The 15,892-nt window shown below is 39.0% G+C and overlaps 1 pseudogene across 1 annotated transcript; it reads right to left on the bottom strand.

The window, feature by feature from the left end:
• Positions 1-9,863: 9,863 nt before the first annotated feature.
• Positions 9,864-14,072, bottom strand: LOC309660997 (non-histone chromosomal protein HMG-17 pseudogene; annotated as a pseudogene). Its single transcript has one exon. The product of its transcript is annotated as a non-histone chromosomal protein HMG-17 pseudogene (transcript).
• Positions 14,073-15,892: the final 1,820 nt, after the last annotated feature.

The raw sequence follows: 15,892 nt of genomic DNA, 5'->3' as shown, positions 1-15,892 counted from the left end.
AAAGGATTATAAGAGACTACTACAAACAACTATATGCCAATAAAATGGACAACCATGAAGAAATGGACAAATTCTTGGAAAGGTACAATTTTCCAAGACTGAGCCAGGAAGAATTAGAAAATATAAACAGACCTATCACAAGTAATGAAATTGAAACCATAATTAAAAATCTCCCAACAAACAAATGGCCAGGACCAGATGGCTTCACAGGAGAATTCTATCAAACATTTAGAGAAGAGCTAACACCAATCCTTCCCAAACTCTTCCAAAAAATTGCAGAGGGAGAAACACTCCCAAATTCATTCTACGAAGCCACCATCACCCTGATACCAAAACCAGAAAAAGATATCACAAAAAAAGAAAATTATAGACCAATATCACTGATGAACATAGATGCAAAAATCCTGGACAAAATTCTAGCAAACAGAATCCAACAGCACATTAAAAGTACCATACACCATGATCAAGTGGGATTTATCCCAGGTATGCAAGGAGATTCTTCAATATATGCAAATCAATATGATACACCACATTAACAAATTAAGGAATAAAAACCATATGATCATCTCAATAGATGCAGGAAAAGCTTTTGACAAAATTCAACACCAATTTATAATAAAAACTCTCCAGAAAATGGGCATAGAGGGAACCTACCTCAACATAATAAAGACCATATATGACAAACCCACAGCAAACATCATTCTCAATGGTGAAAAACTGGAAGCATTTCCACTAAGATCAGGAACAAGACAAGGATGTCCACTCTCACCACTCTTATTCAACATAGTTTTGGAAGTCCTAGCCACAGCAATCAGAGAAGAAAAAGAAAAGGAATACAAATTGGAAAAGAAGAAGGAAAACTGTCACTGTTTGCCGATGACATGATACTATACATAGAAAATCCTAAGGATGCCACCAGAAAACTACTAGAACTAATCAATGAATTTGGCAAGGTTTCAGGATACAAAATAAATGCACAGAAATCTCGGGCATTCCTATACACCAACAACGAAAAATCAGAAAGAGAAATTAAGGAAACACTCCTATTTACCATAGCAACAGAAAGAATAAAATACCTAGGAATAAACCTGCCTAAGGAGGGAAAAGACTTGTACTCAGAAAACTATAAAACACTGATGAAAGAAATCAAAGATGACATAAACAAATGGAGAAGTATACCATGTTCTTGGATTGGAAGAATCCATATTGTGGGAATGACTGTACTACCCAAAGCAATCTACAGATTCAATGCAATCCCTATCAAACTACCAATGGCATTCTTCACAGAATTAGAACAAAAAATTTTACAATTCGTATGGAAACACAAAAGATCCCGAATAGTCAAAGCAATCTTGAGAAGGAAAAACTGAGTTGGGGGAATCAGGCTCCCTGACTTCAAACTATACCACAAAGCTACAGTAATCAAGACATTGTGGTACTGGCACAAAAACAGACGTATAGATCAGTGGTACAGGATAGAATGCACAGAGATAAACCCACGCACATATGGGCACATAATTTACAACAAAGGAGGCAAGAACATACAATGTAGAAAAGTCAGCCTCTTCAATAAGTGGTGCTGGGAAAACTGGACGGCTACATATAAAAGAATGAAATAAGAACACTCCCTAACACCATACACAAAAATAAACTCCAAATGGATTAAAGACTTAAATGTAAGACCAGACACTATAAAACTTTTAGAGGAAAACATAGGAAAAACTCCTTGACATAAACCACAGCAAGATCTTTTTTCACCCACCTTCTAGAGTAACAGAAATAAAAACAAAAATAAACAAATGGGACTTAAACTTAAAAGCTTTTGCACAGCAAAGGAAACCATAAACAAGACAAAAAGACAACCCTCAGAATGGGGGAAAATATTTGCAAATGAAACAACAGACAAAGGATTAATCTCCAAAATATAAAAACAGCTCATGGAGCTCAATATCAAAGAAACAAACAATCCAGTTAAAAAATGGGTGGAAGACCTAAATAGACATTTCACCAAGGAAGACATACAGATGGCCAAGAGGCACATGAAAAGATGCTCAACATCACTAATTATCAGACAAATGCAAATCAAAACTACAATGAGGTAGCACCTCACTCCGATTAGAATGGCCATTATCAAAAAAACTAGAAACAATAAATGCTGGAAAGCATGTGGTGAAAAGGGAACCCTCCTACACTGTTGGTCGGAATGTAAATTGATACAACCACTATGGAAAAGAGTATGGAGGTTCCTTAAAAAACTAAAAATAGAACTACCATATGACCCAGCAATCCCACTACTGGGTGTATACCCTGAGAAAATTAGGGTGTATACCCTAATTCAAAAAGAGACATGTAGGGACTTACCTGGTGGTGCAGTGGTTAAGAATCAGCCTGCCAGTTCAGGGGACACGGGTTTGAGCCCTGGTCCGGGAAGATCCCACATGCCGCAGAGCAGCTAAGCCCATGCGCCACAACTACTGACCCTGCACTTAGAGCCCATGAGCCACAACTACTGAGCCCGCATGCCACAACTACTGAAGCCTGCGTGCCTAGAGCCCATGCTCTGCAACAAGAGAAGCCACTGCAATGAGAAGCCCATGCACTGCAACGAAGAGTAGGCCCCGCTCGCCGCAACTAGAGAAAGCCCACGCACAGCAACGAAGACCCAACGCAGCCAAAAATAAATAAAATAAAATAAATTTTTAAAAAAAAGAGTCATGTACCACAATGTTCGTTGCAGCTCTGTTTACAATAACCAGGACATGGAAGCAACCTAAGTGTCCATCGACAGATGAATGGATAAAGAAGATGTGGCACATATATACAATGGAATATTACTCAGCCATAAAAAGAAATGAAACTGAGTTATTTGTGGTGAGGTGGATGGACCTAGAGTCTGTCATACCGAGTGAAGTAAGTCAGAAAGAGAAAAACATACTGTATGCTAATGCATATATATGGAGTCTAAAAAAAAGAAAAGAAAAGGTACTAATGAACCTAGTTGCAGGGCAGGAATAAAGAGGTAGACATAGAGAGTGGACTTGATGACATGGGGTGAAAGGGCAAAACTGGGGCAAAGTGAGAGTAGCATCAACATACATACACTACTGAATGTAAAATAGTTGACTGGTGGGAAGCAGCAGCATAGCACAGGGAGATCGGCTCTGTGCTTTGCGATGACCTAGAGGGAGGGGATATGGGGACATGTGTATGCATATGGCTGATTCGCTTTGTTGTGCAACAGAAACTAACATGGTATGGTGAAACAATTATACTCCAATAAAGACCTGTTTTTAAAAAAATTGCTGAACTTGAAAGCAGCAATAGAAGCTATTCAAATTATAGCACACAGAAAAAAAGGGAAGAGTTTCAGTTTCCTGGGGAACAATAAATATGAAGTGCTTTAATATACATGTAATTGGAATACCACTGAGAGAGGGCAGTATTTGAAAAAATAATGGCCAAAATATCTCCCAATTTATTTTTTTAATGAATTTATTTATTTATTTATTTAGTTATTTATTTATTTATGGCTGCGTTGGGTCTTTGTTGCTGCGCTCAGGCTTTCTCTAGTTGCGGCGAGAGGGGGCTGCTTTTTGTTGCAGTGCGCGGGCTTCTCATTGCGGTGGCTTCTCTTAGGCACGCGGGCTTCAGTAGTTGTGGCACATGGGCTCAGTAGTTGTGGCTCGCGGGCTCTAGAGCTCAGGCTCAGGAGTTGTGGCGCACGGGCTTAGTTGCTCCGTGGCATGTGGGATCTTCCCGGACCAAGGCTCACACCCGCGTCCCCTGCACTGGCAGGCGGACTCCTAACCACCGTGCCACCAGGGAAGCCCCAACCTATAATTTTCTATGGAGCAAACTTATCTTTCAAAACTGAAGGCAAAATAAGGCCATTTTCAAACAAAAGCCAAGAGAATGTGTCACAACAGACCTGTGCTATGTAAAATATTAAAGGAAGCTCTTGATGCTGAAGGAAAATGACACCAGATGGAAACACAGAACTACACAAAGGGATGAAAAACACCAGAAATGGTAAATATCTGGATAAATAAAAAAAGACTCCTTTCTCAGTTTAAAATTTCTTTCATAATTGACTGTTTAAAGCAAAAATAATAGCAGTGTAGTGTGGGGATTATAACATATAGAAAGAAAATGTATGCCCACAATATCACAGAGAACGAGAGGGAAAAACAGAAGTATATATATTACATTATATGTGTTGTAGTATGACAAAAGTAGACTATGATAAGTTAAAGATGCATATTGTAAAACTTAGAACAACAATGAAAATAATGAAAGAAGCATAGCGAAGGCAGCCAATAGAGGAATTAAAGTGGAATATACTACAAATTAGTCAAAGAGAAGCCAAGAAAAGGTGAAAAATTAAAAATGTAGATTGAATAAATAGAAAACAAATATCAACTATATCAATAATTAAATACATTGTAAAAGGTCTAAACCCTGCAATTAAAAAGACATACCTCTCTAACTAAAAAAGCAAGGCCCAATTATATACTGTTTACAAAAAAAGGCATCATCACCACAAAGACACAGATAAGTTTAAAGTAAAATGATGAGAAAAGATGTGCAAACAGAATAAAGCTGGAATACCTATATTATTGTCAGACAAAGGACAAAGTAGACTTTAGGAAAAGGAATTTGGCCTATCTTCAAGACAAGGGATAAAGAGGGATGTTTCATAATAATAAAAGGGTCAGTTCATCAAGATGTAGTTACAAAGCTTCAGATTACATGAATTAAAAACTGACAACAGAAAAGAGAAATAGAAAAATCCACGATTATAACTGAGATTTCAACATTCTCCTCTCAAGTTTTGATAGACAAGTAGATTTTAAAAATCAGCAACGATATAGAGGACTCGAACAATTTTATCAACCAATTTGACCTACTTGATGTTCATAGAACACTACATCAAACAGTGGCAGAGTACACATTTATTTCAAAATGCATATGGAACATTCACCAACATAGACCAAAAACTGGGAGATAGTTTTTAAAATTCTCAGTAAATTTAGAAATGACTGAAAGTATCAGCCAAGGTCAATCAGAAAATAGAAACCACAGTAATCTGACCATGCAAAGTTTAATATAGAGAATTATTAACTATGATGGGATTGGGGTAACAAGGGGTTAGCTAGTAGAAAGTGAAGAGAACTGTAAATATAGGAATATCAGATATAAGAAGTAATTACTACCCCTAGGGCTGAGATAGGTTCCCCAAGGTACCCCCGGGCCTGTCCCCAGCTGCAGGCTGAGATCTAGACCTTGTTAGAGAGGGCAAGGCCATGGCTTATTGACTGGCGGGGAATTTGCTTTGGTTGTGTGCCAGTGAAGCATGCTAGAAATCCACCTTCTGGAATTTACTGAAAATTTACTCTCTAGGGTACCAGAGAAAGCTGTTCATGGGTCAGTGTCTTGTGGGAGCCACTCTGCTCCAAAAGTCTGAAGGTGGATCTGGGGAAGCTGCTGGGTGCTGGGGAAATTGCCCAGAATGCAGGAGCCTGGTGCTGGGGAAGCCACTTGCAATGTAGCAGCGAGGCACTAAGAAGCTGTCTGTAGTGCAGCAGCCAGGCAAAGGCAAAGCACTGCAGGATGGGGGGTGCGAGAGAAGCTATGTGTGTTTCAAGTGCCAGGCAAGAAAGCAAGCAAGAACTAAGAAGGAAAATTCTTTCCAGCACCTTCTACTGACATAACATAACATTGTGCCAGCTGGCAAAGGAAAAATATTTAAAGAGCACAGTTCCCGTTTTAGAGCAGGCAATGAATCTAGGAGATAAAACAATTCTTAATAAATTGCTTAAAGGAGAAAAATCTTATCTGTCATCATCTCTACAGATACTGAAAAGGCATTTGATATAAAATTTAACATCCATTTTTAATTTAAAAATCTTTGGTAAATTAGGAGTAGGATACTTCCTTTACAAATAAAGAATATCAAATATTTTCTTCCAGAAGCATGGCTGGTAAGGCTCTTTGAGGGGTCTTCCTCCGGCAGAACGGGTATAATCTACACGAGATATGCTCTATAAGGCATCACTGATCCTCAAGAAGTTGAGAAAGTCCTAAGGAATCCCTACCACCACCACCCATGCACAAACCCTTAGCCCAGGCTGATCAGCAAGCAGATAGGAGGACATATCAGGATAAGTCCTATCAACAGCTGCAATCTTGATACACAGCCCTGGACCAGTTGCCAAGTGGAAAGCCATGCATGGGATTCCCTCACTGAAACAAGACTCTCTATGGGAGCTGAATTAATTTTAAGTCTGTGTTGCGCCCTGGCTATGAGCAGAAACAGAAGCAAAACTTTTCTGGAAGAAAACATCCCCAATTTAGGTCAAGAGGACTCCCAAGATTAAGGTCAAGCAATGAGCTCACAGTCAAAGAACTACAAGCACCAAGAAGCCAAACTTCTGTGAGTGAGTATCTGCAGAAATAATATTTGACAGATATATAACTCCAAGGACCATACTAGTGGAGCTGATACTCCAAATGTTTAAAAAAAAATGTAAAGGATGTAATCACAAAAGATGAGCAAGGCCTAATGAATAGGCAGTGGGGGAGGCAGGTTGGAGAGGGGAGACTTTCTACACCACAAATGTAATTGTTGTAATGACAAAACTCAGTGCAAAGATTAAAGAAAAAATGAGATGCAAATGAAAAGAAAGTTGATAAATGAGAAGATTTATCTGAAGAAATTATCTAGGGTATGCTACAGAGAGACAAGGAACTAAAAATATGAAAGAGATAATTAAGAGATGGACACTAGGATGAGAGAGCCTGTCATATAACTAATTGTAATCTCAGAAGGACAGAATAGAATAAAGGAGAAGCAATATTCTCCCCCAACATTTTATAAAACTTTTTAAACATACAGAAAAGTTGAAAGAATTGTGGAGTGAACACTCTTATCCACCAACTAAATTCTAGAATTAACATTTTGTTACATTTGCTATATCACTTATCTGTCCATTCTTTTACCCATCCATCAATGCATTCTCTTTTCTTGATGCATTTTAAAGTAAGTTGTAGACCTCACCTCTAAAGATTTCAAGGCGTTTCCATTAACTAGTGTTCAATACTGTTTTATAGTTCTTTTTTCCCACCTAGGTAAAATTTACATACAGTAAAATGCACAAATCTTAAATGCATCATCCAGTGAGTTTTTACAAGTGCATATATGGGTATAACACAAACTCCTATCAAAAAATAGAACATATCCATCACCCCAGAAAGTTCCCTCATGCCTCTTGTCAGTCAGTCAGTCCCTGCCTCTTACCTCCCACTGGTTACAAATGTTCTAAATGAGATGCAATATTTAAAGAAATAGTACTATGACTTTTGCAGAAAGAATGAAAAACAGGTACCTGCAGTTTTAAGAATCACAACATAACCGGACTTCCCTGGCGGCGCAGTCATTAAGAATCCACCTGCCAATGCAGAGGACACAGGTTCGATCCCTGGTCTGGGAAGATCCCACATGCCATGGAGCAACTAAGCCCATGTGCCACAACTACTGAGCCCGCGAGCCACAACTACTGAAGGCCACACGCCTAGAGCCTGTGCTCCACAACGAAGCGCCGCAACTAGAGAAAGCCCCCGTGCAGCTATGAAGACCCAATGCAGCCAAAAATAAATAAACAAAATAAATAAATTTTTTAAAAAAGAACTAGAAAAAGTATCTTTAAAAGAAAAAAAAAAAAAGAATCACAACATAACCAAAGCAGGGTAAATAAAAAGAAATGCATAATGACACATAGTAAAGAAACTGAAGAACTCACAGGAAAAGATCATAAAAGCAGCCAAAGAGAAAGGACAGATCACTGTCAAAAGAACAATTAAAATGACAATGGGGGCTTCCCTGGTGGCGCAGTGGTTGAGAGTCTGCCTGCTAGTGCAGGGGACACGGGTTTGAGCCCTGGTCTGGGAGGATCCCACATGCCGCGGAGCGACTAGGCCCGTGAGCCACAGCTGCTGAGCCTGCGCGTCTGGAGCCTGTGCCCCGCAGCGGGAGGGGCCGCGATAGTGAAAGGCCCGCGCACCGCGATGAAGAGCGGTCCCCGCACCGCGATGAAGAGTGGCCCCCACTTGCCGCAACTAGAGAAAGCCCTCGCACGAACCGAGGACCCAACACAGTCCAAAAAAAAAAATAAAATAAATAAATAAATAAAGTAACTATAACAAAAAAAAAAATGACAATGGATTTCTCATCAGCATCAATAGAGGCCAAAAGTTAATGGAATAATATCTTTCAAGTGCTGAAAGTGAGCTAGAATTGTGTACTCACCCAAACTATTGTTCAAGAACAAGAGTAAAAAAGAAACATTTAAGTTAAATGAGAACTGAGAGTTTACCTCAGAGACCTGCATTAAAGGAACTCCTAAATGATATATGAGAAGCAGTATTTCAAACAGGTTAAGAATATTTAAAGTCTGCTTGGTTTGAATCCCTGTTCTGCCACTTGCTAGTTGTGGGATATTAGGCAAGTGAATTAACATCTCTGTGCTTCAGTTTTCTCGTTTGTAAAATGTTGACAATAATATGTGTAGCTGATTCACTTTGTTGTAAAGCAGAAACTAACACACCATTGTAAAGCAATTATACTCCAATAAAGATGTTAAAAATAAATAAATAAATAAAATAAAATGTTGACAATAATAGTATATACCTCATGGAATTGTTATGAGGACTAGATGAATTAGTAGAAAATAGAACTTAAGGACTTCCCTGGTGGCCCAGTGGATAAGACTGCACACTCCCAATGCAGGGGACCTGGGTTTGATCCCTGGTCAGGGAACTAGATCCCACATGCATGCTGCAACTAAGATTCCCATGCCACAATTAAGGAGCCCATCTGCCGCAAATAAGACCCAGTGCAACCAAATAAATAAAAAAATAAATTTTTTTAAAAAAACATAATAATATCATAATCCAAATTAAAAAAAGAAAATAGAACTTATAACAAAACCTGGCATAAAGTAAGTGCTTTGTAAGTGAGAGCTTTTTAAAATTTTTTAAAAAGAAATTATCCTAGAAGAATGGTCTGAGGTGCAAGATAGAATGGTGAGTGAATCAAAAGGTAAACAAACTTGTCAATCTAAACATTGTCTAAAAAAATGTCTGATTTGTGAGGTTTAAAAAAATGTACAGAACTAATACCTTGAATAACACTAGCATGTAGGCGTTGGGAGGAGGAGTAGTCATTTTGTTTAGAAGAAGGGTTAATATACTGTTAACATTTTGTTAAGTTAGAGGTATAAGAAAACTTCTAGAAAGTACAAATATAGTGTACGAATTCCACATAAAGGGAGAAAATGGAATTTTAAAACTCTGAACAAAAGTTAATTTTTAAAAAAATACCTCCAAAAGGGTGAAAAAGTGGCTCAGAGAAAGCAAGGTAAACATAAAAACAATGTTGAAATAAGTTCAAATACATCAGAAATCAAAATAAATATATATGTATTAAAACTACCAGTTAAAACATAGAAATTGAAATAAAAAGAAAAACCTAGCTAGATGCCATGTATAAAACACTTAGGGGCTTCCCTGGTGGCGCAGTGGTTGAGAGTCTGCCTGCCAATGCAGGGGACACGGGTTCCAGCCCTGGTCTGGGAAGATCCCACATGCCATGGAGCGACTGGGCCCGTGGGCCACAACTGCTGAGCCTGCGCGTCTGGAGCCCATGTTCCGCAACAAGAGAGGCCACGATAGTGAGAGGCCCGCGCACCGCGATGAAGAGTGGCCCCCACTTGCCACAACTAGAGAAAGCCCTGGCACAGAAACGAAGACCCAACACAGCCATAAATAAATAAATAAAAAAAACTCAAAAAAAAAAAAAAAAAACACTTAGTTCCTCTGGGAATTGGTTCCAGGACCCCTGAGGATACCAAAATCCATAAATGCTCAGAGACCTTATATAAAATGGGATAGTATTTGCGTATAACCTACACACATCCTCCCATATACTTTAAATCATCTCCAGATTATGTATAATACCTAATACAATGTAAATCCTATGTAAATAGTTGCTAGCACATGACAAATTCAAGTTTTGCTTTTTGGAACTTTCTGGAATTTTTTTTCCAAATATTTTCCATCTGAGATTGGTTGACTCCATGGATGCAGAACCCTCAGATAGAGAGGACTGACAGTATATATGGGAAAATGGTTTTTCAGGCAAAGGGAAAAGCAACTGTAAAGTCCTAGAGACAAAAACAAGGTTCAAGGAGTGCAAATATTTAAACTTTTAAAATCTGCTTAGAATCAATTTTTTTTCCCCATTTCAAGTGAAATATAGAACTCTTACCACCACATAGGCCCATTTATCCTCTCCCCTTTATGTTCTAGTTGTCATCAATTACATCTACATGTGTCAAAACCCCCCTCAGACAATGTTGTAATTTTTGCCTTTAACATCAAACATATTTTATGAATTCAAGAGGAGAATAGTCTACCATATTTATACAGGTATTTACCATTTCTGGTGCTCTTTCTTTGTTCCTGATGTTCCAGTTTCCTTCTAGTATCATTTCTCTTTTGTCTAAAGAATTTCTTTTAGCAATTCTTTTAGAACAGACCTGCTGGCAGTGAGTTCTTTTATTTTTTCTTCATCTGAGAATGCCATTATTTCACCTTAATTTCTGAAAGATATTTTTACTGCACATACTATTATGTGTTGACCATTCTTTTCTTTCAGCACTTTAAAAATGTTGTGTCCCTTCCTTCCAGACTGCATGGTAACTCAAATTGTTGTTATTCTGTAGGTAATATATTGCATTTCTCTGGCTGCTTTCAAGATTTTTTCTTTGTCTTTATTTTTCAGCATTTTGATGATGATGTGTCTGGGCACAGACTTCTTTATGTTCATTATGTTTGGACTTTGTTGAGCTTCTTGAATCTGTAGGTTTATGTCTTTTGCCAAACTTGAGACTTTTCATTCATTATTTATTCAAAAAATTTTCAACACCTTTTGTTATTATCCCACAGGTCCCTGAGATTCTATTCGTTGTTTATCCAATTTTTTTTCTCTGTTGTTCAGGTTGGATAATTTGCATTGATCTGTTTTCAATCTCACTGATACTTTTCTCTGTCGTCTTCTCTGCTACTAAGACCATCCAATGAATTTTTATAATTTTGGCTACTATATTTTTCAATTCCAAACTAAACATATGTTTCTTCTTTATATTTTCTATTTCTTTGCTGATACTTTATATTTTTCCATTGGTTTCAAAGGTGCTTTTGATTGCTTGTTAAGAGAATTTTTATAATAGCATTGAGAACTTTGAAGGGCCTGGGATTTTACCTTACTTGCAAGTTAACAAGTTAGGCTGCCACAGTTTAATGGATAGTGGCGGAAGTTGTGAGTCTCCTGGGTCAGAGACAAAGGACAATTTATTACCTAGAGCAGTAGCAGGAAGTAGAATATCAGCATTTATGCCAGTTTCCTGAGCCCCAGGTCCCACCAAGTAATGCCAGGAGGACCAGGTGATACCTGCACATGCAGTGAGTTTCATTATAGGAGAGGAACTTTATGGGAAACTCCAATTTGTAATGAGGGACTAGCAAACCTATCCAGCTGTGCCCTGGAGAGAGACATTATCTTTTTTATTCTAGACAGCAAACAAATCTGCCCTTGGCCCCAGAGGAAGACATTATCTCTGTCTTCCAAGGATGTTTGCTATACAAAAATCCCTGAAAAGATAGTCTAGGCAAAAAGCTGTTAATGCCCTTGCCCAAAAGACATACAAAAATACAAGAGATCAATGGAGAATTGTCTCTCAACAAATAGCTGCTTCAAAGCCTTTGTCAGATAACTCCACTATCTGTGTTCTCTCAGCATTGACATCTTTTTTGCCCATGTGAATTCAGATTTTTCCTGGTTCATTGTATGGTTAGTAATTTTGATTTTATCCTGGATATTTTGACTGTTCTGTTTGTTTGTTTTTTTTTCAAACTGTATCTGGCTTTATTAGAGATACTTTTCATAAACAATCATGGTATTTCAGGCAGGACATGGGCAGACAATCGTTAACAGTATAAAACAACTTTCAAACTCCCTTTTTCAGTGGACCACCATAATCTGAAAGCCACTATAAAACCCAGTGAAGTCTTCATGTGATGCTCTGAACAGGGAAAGTTTAGAGTGAGGGTTGACATTTCACATTTAGCATGTTGTTTAACAACTTTTCACAAGCCGACCCTGACTTTCAGGAAATGGAAGTGAAAATGGCAGAAGTATCGATCTGAAGATCCACAACCTAAAAAAGGAACCGCTGCTCTTTTGAGGGATGCCATCTCAGTGGTCACACTGGAAAGTCCAGATTGCCTGACATACTGGTAACCAACTTTGAGGGGTCAGGTTCCAACAGGTCTCTGGGTTTAAGGGAGTCAAGTCTAGGCTGAAGGTAGTGAGGGAGAAGAGGACATAAAAACTAAATTTAGTTTTTCCACACCACAAGGCATTTGTGCCAAGGTGGCTACTGTGTGTCAACATCAAGGAACCCCTCCTTCCTGGGAACCGAGAGGAAGTCTCTCAAAACCAGACGGGAAGGGTGTTCTTTTTCCCACATCAATCCAGCTTCGGGGACAATCTATTAGTGACATGTGCTCTTCCCCAAAAAAACAACAATGAAGTGTTCTGCATGCTACCAACATAGCTTAAAAAAAAAAAAAGTAAAACAAAATTCTGCATTTTTGTAAAACTTGATAGAAAATAGTACTTCAAACTGTACAGTCAGCAGAAGCACACAGTCATCAAGAATGCACACACTTCACTTGGCATCCCCTGCACCCTCAGCTTTCTGTGCCTGGTCTGTTTGGGCATCTCCGTTTTCTACAGGGTTATTCCCACCCTTGCCTGCAGCAGCTTTCCCCTTTTTCCCTTTGGGTACCTTCTCTCCCTTCTTTGCAGGGGCCTTTTTAGGCTTGGGCTCTGGCTTTGGAGGCAGGTTTAGCAGATGACCTTGTAGAGCTTCTCTGTGGTTCGTCCTTCACCTTGGTTTTATCTCCTTTATCATCCTTTCAGCCTTTCTCTTGGGCATGGTGGCGACCGCGGCAGGACGTAGGCGCTGGACACAGGGACGCAGTGGCGCACGGCTTTGGCCGGTCCAGGGGTCGCTCTCACCTCTTCTTCACACTGCTCCTACTGTTCTGTTTTGAAACTCTGTGCATGCATTCTTTAAATTCTATTGAGAATGTTGATATTTTGGTTTTAGCAGGCAATCAGCCTGGGTGGGTTCAGGCTGTAGTGTAATGGTATGCATCTCAAGGGAACTAGGATTTTGGAAGGAAGGGGAAAGGTTTGGATTTGGCAGTGGAGAGCAAGCAGGACTCGAAGGATTTAAAACAAAACAAAACAAAACACCTACAACTTGAGAGTATTGCAAGGAAACAAGGAGACGCCCAGGTTTTTGGTTAGAGTAAGAAGATAAAGGGAAGGGTTAGAAGAGTTGTTAAGGGCAACAGGGGATTTGACTCATGACAGCACAATGAAAGAGTCAGGATAGATTAAGAGAAGTGGGAAGTTAGGCTAGATTAGAACAAAGCATTATGGGGTTAAGAATCTATATGATGAGTTCAAAAAGAGACATGCACCACAATGTTCACTGCAGCTCCATTTACAATAGCCAGGACATGGAAGCAACCTAAGTGTCCATCGACAGAGGAATGGATGAAGAAGATGTGGCACATGTATACAATGGAATATTACTCAGCCATAAAAAGAATGAAATTGAGTTATTTGTAGTGAGGTGGATGGACCTAGAGTCTGTCATACAGAGTGAAATAAGTCAGAAAGAGAAAAATACTGTATGCTAACACATACATATATGGAATCTAAAGAAAAATGGTTCTGATGAACCTAGAGGCAGGACAGGAATAAAGACGCAGATGTAGAGAATGGACTTGAGGACATGGGGAGGGGGAAGGGTAAGCTGGAACGAAGTGAGAGAGTGGCATGGACATATATACACTACCAAATGTAAAATAGATAGCTAGTGGGAAGCAGCTGCATAGCACAGGGAGATCAGCTCGGTGCTTTGTGACCACCTAGAGGGGTGGGAGAGGAAGGGTGGGAGGGAGACGCAAGAGGGAGGGGATATGGGGATATATGTATACGTATAGCTGATTCACTTTGTTATACAGCAGAAACATTGTAAAGCAATTATACTCCAATAAAGATGTAAAAAAAAAATCTATATGATGAACTTGACCTGTTAAAAGAGGCAAACAGGCATTTGAGGTATGATGCAATTATTTCTAATTTTTTTAAAAAGGAAATTATAGCCTGTTGGGATTGTTCTTTTAAGTGGTTTGTAGCCGCTAATAGTGGTCTCTTGGGATTGTTCTCTTAGGCAGTTTATATTGGTGAAGCAGGTAGATTCCATTGAGATTTGGGAGGGGAGGGAAAGTAGACTTGCCAGGAGCACACTGAACTCTGTGAGCCTCTAAAGTCCAGTTGGGGTTGTGGCTGGAAGGACTTGTGCAGCCATTCTTTAAATCCAGAACACTGAAAACCTTAGAAGCGTCCTTTATAGACTAAATCTTTGGTGTTGCTGCCACTGGACAGGCAATCTTCCAGGAGCATGGAAATCCTGCTGTGGGTGGGAAGTGTATAATGATGTATGTATACCTACTGGGAAAACCCAAGAAAAACAACATCATTTTAGGTCTCTCCTCAAACTTCAACCTATCAGAGGGGGCTTATTTGAACATGTTAACTGAAGTAGTATTTTTTGTGGTCACTTTCCATCCTCTTACTATGCTTCCCCCACCTTCTTAGCACTTATCACCACGTGTCATATATTTATTTGTTTAGTATTTCTTCTCAGTAGAATGTAAAGATCTTGAGAACAGATTTTTTTTTTTTTTTTTTTTTTTTACTGCTTATTTCCAGGACCCAGAATAGTGCCTGAATATTTACAGAATAAATGAATGGATAGATAAGAATATTAGACCCATTAAGTGAGTTCAGTATCATGGCCAATTACAAAATCAATAATCCTAAAATTAATAGTGTTCCCATATACCAGCAAAAGCCTTCAGAAGAATATTTTAAAAGATAATATTTATTAACAGCAACAAAAAAATATAAAATATCCAGAAGTAAACTAAATGGAAACTAAATAATATGGAAATTTTACTGACAGAATTGAATGACTAGTGAAGTATACCATATTGCTGGATGGAAAGACATAATATTGTAATGATGAAAATTCCCCCCAAATTAACCTATAAATTTAACAGTATCAATCAAAATCCCAGCAAAATTTTTAGGGGAGACAGAGGGGCAAAATTTGATTAAAAGATTTAAAATTTCATCAGGAAGAATAAAGGCTTTAGATAGTCAATTAAATTCTGAAGGAAGGCACTGATAAGGGACATTGCTCTACCAGACACAAAACCAAAAAATATAGGAAAAGACAAATTTGTGGTATGTATCAAAGCCTTAAAAAAAAAAAAAAAAAAAAAAGGTGCATAGCCCAGGCATTCCACTTCCGGAAATTTTTCCAGTCAGTGTTTGCTAAATAGAGGATGGTTCAAACAAATCATGGTTTAAACAAATACCTGTGGAATACCGTGGAGCTTTTAAGAATGACAGTGTAGGGCTTCCCTGGTGGCGCAGTGGTTGAGAATCTGCCTGCCGATGCAGGGGACACGGGTTCGAGCCCTGGTCTGGGAAGATCCCACATGCCACGGAGCAACTAGGCCCGTGAGCCACAACTACTGAGCCTGCGCGTCTGGAGCCTGTGCTCCGCAACAAGAGAGGCCGCGACAGTGAGAGGCCCGCGCACCGCGATGAAGAGTGGCCCCCACTTGCCGCAACTAGAGAAAGCCGTCGCTCAGGAACGAAGACCCAGCACAGCCAAAAATAAAA

This window comes from Balaenoptera physalus (assembly GCF_965194825.1).
Source record: "Balaenoptera physalus genome assembly, chromosome: 5".
In the NCBI taxonomy this organism is placed as follows: domain Eukaryota; kingdom Metazoa; phylum Chordata; class Mammalia; order Artiodactyla; family Balaenopteridae; genus Balaenoptera; species Balaenoptera physalus.
Note: the sequence above shows the minus strand (reverse complement) of the source record. Positions and strands in the feature narration are given on the sequence as shown.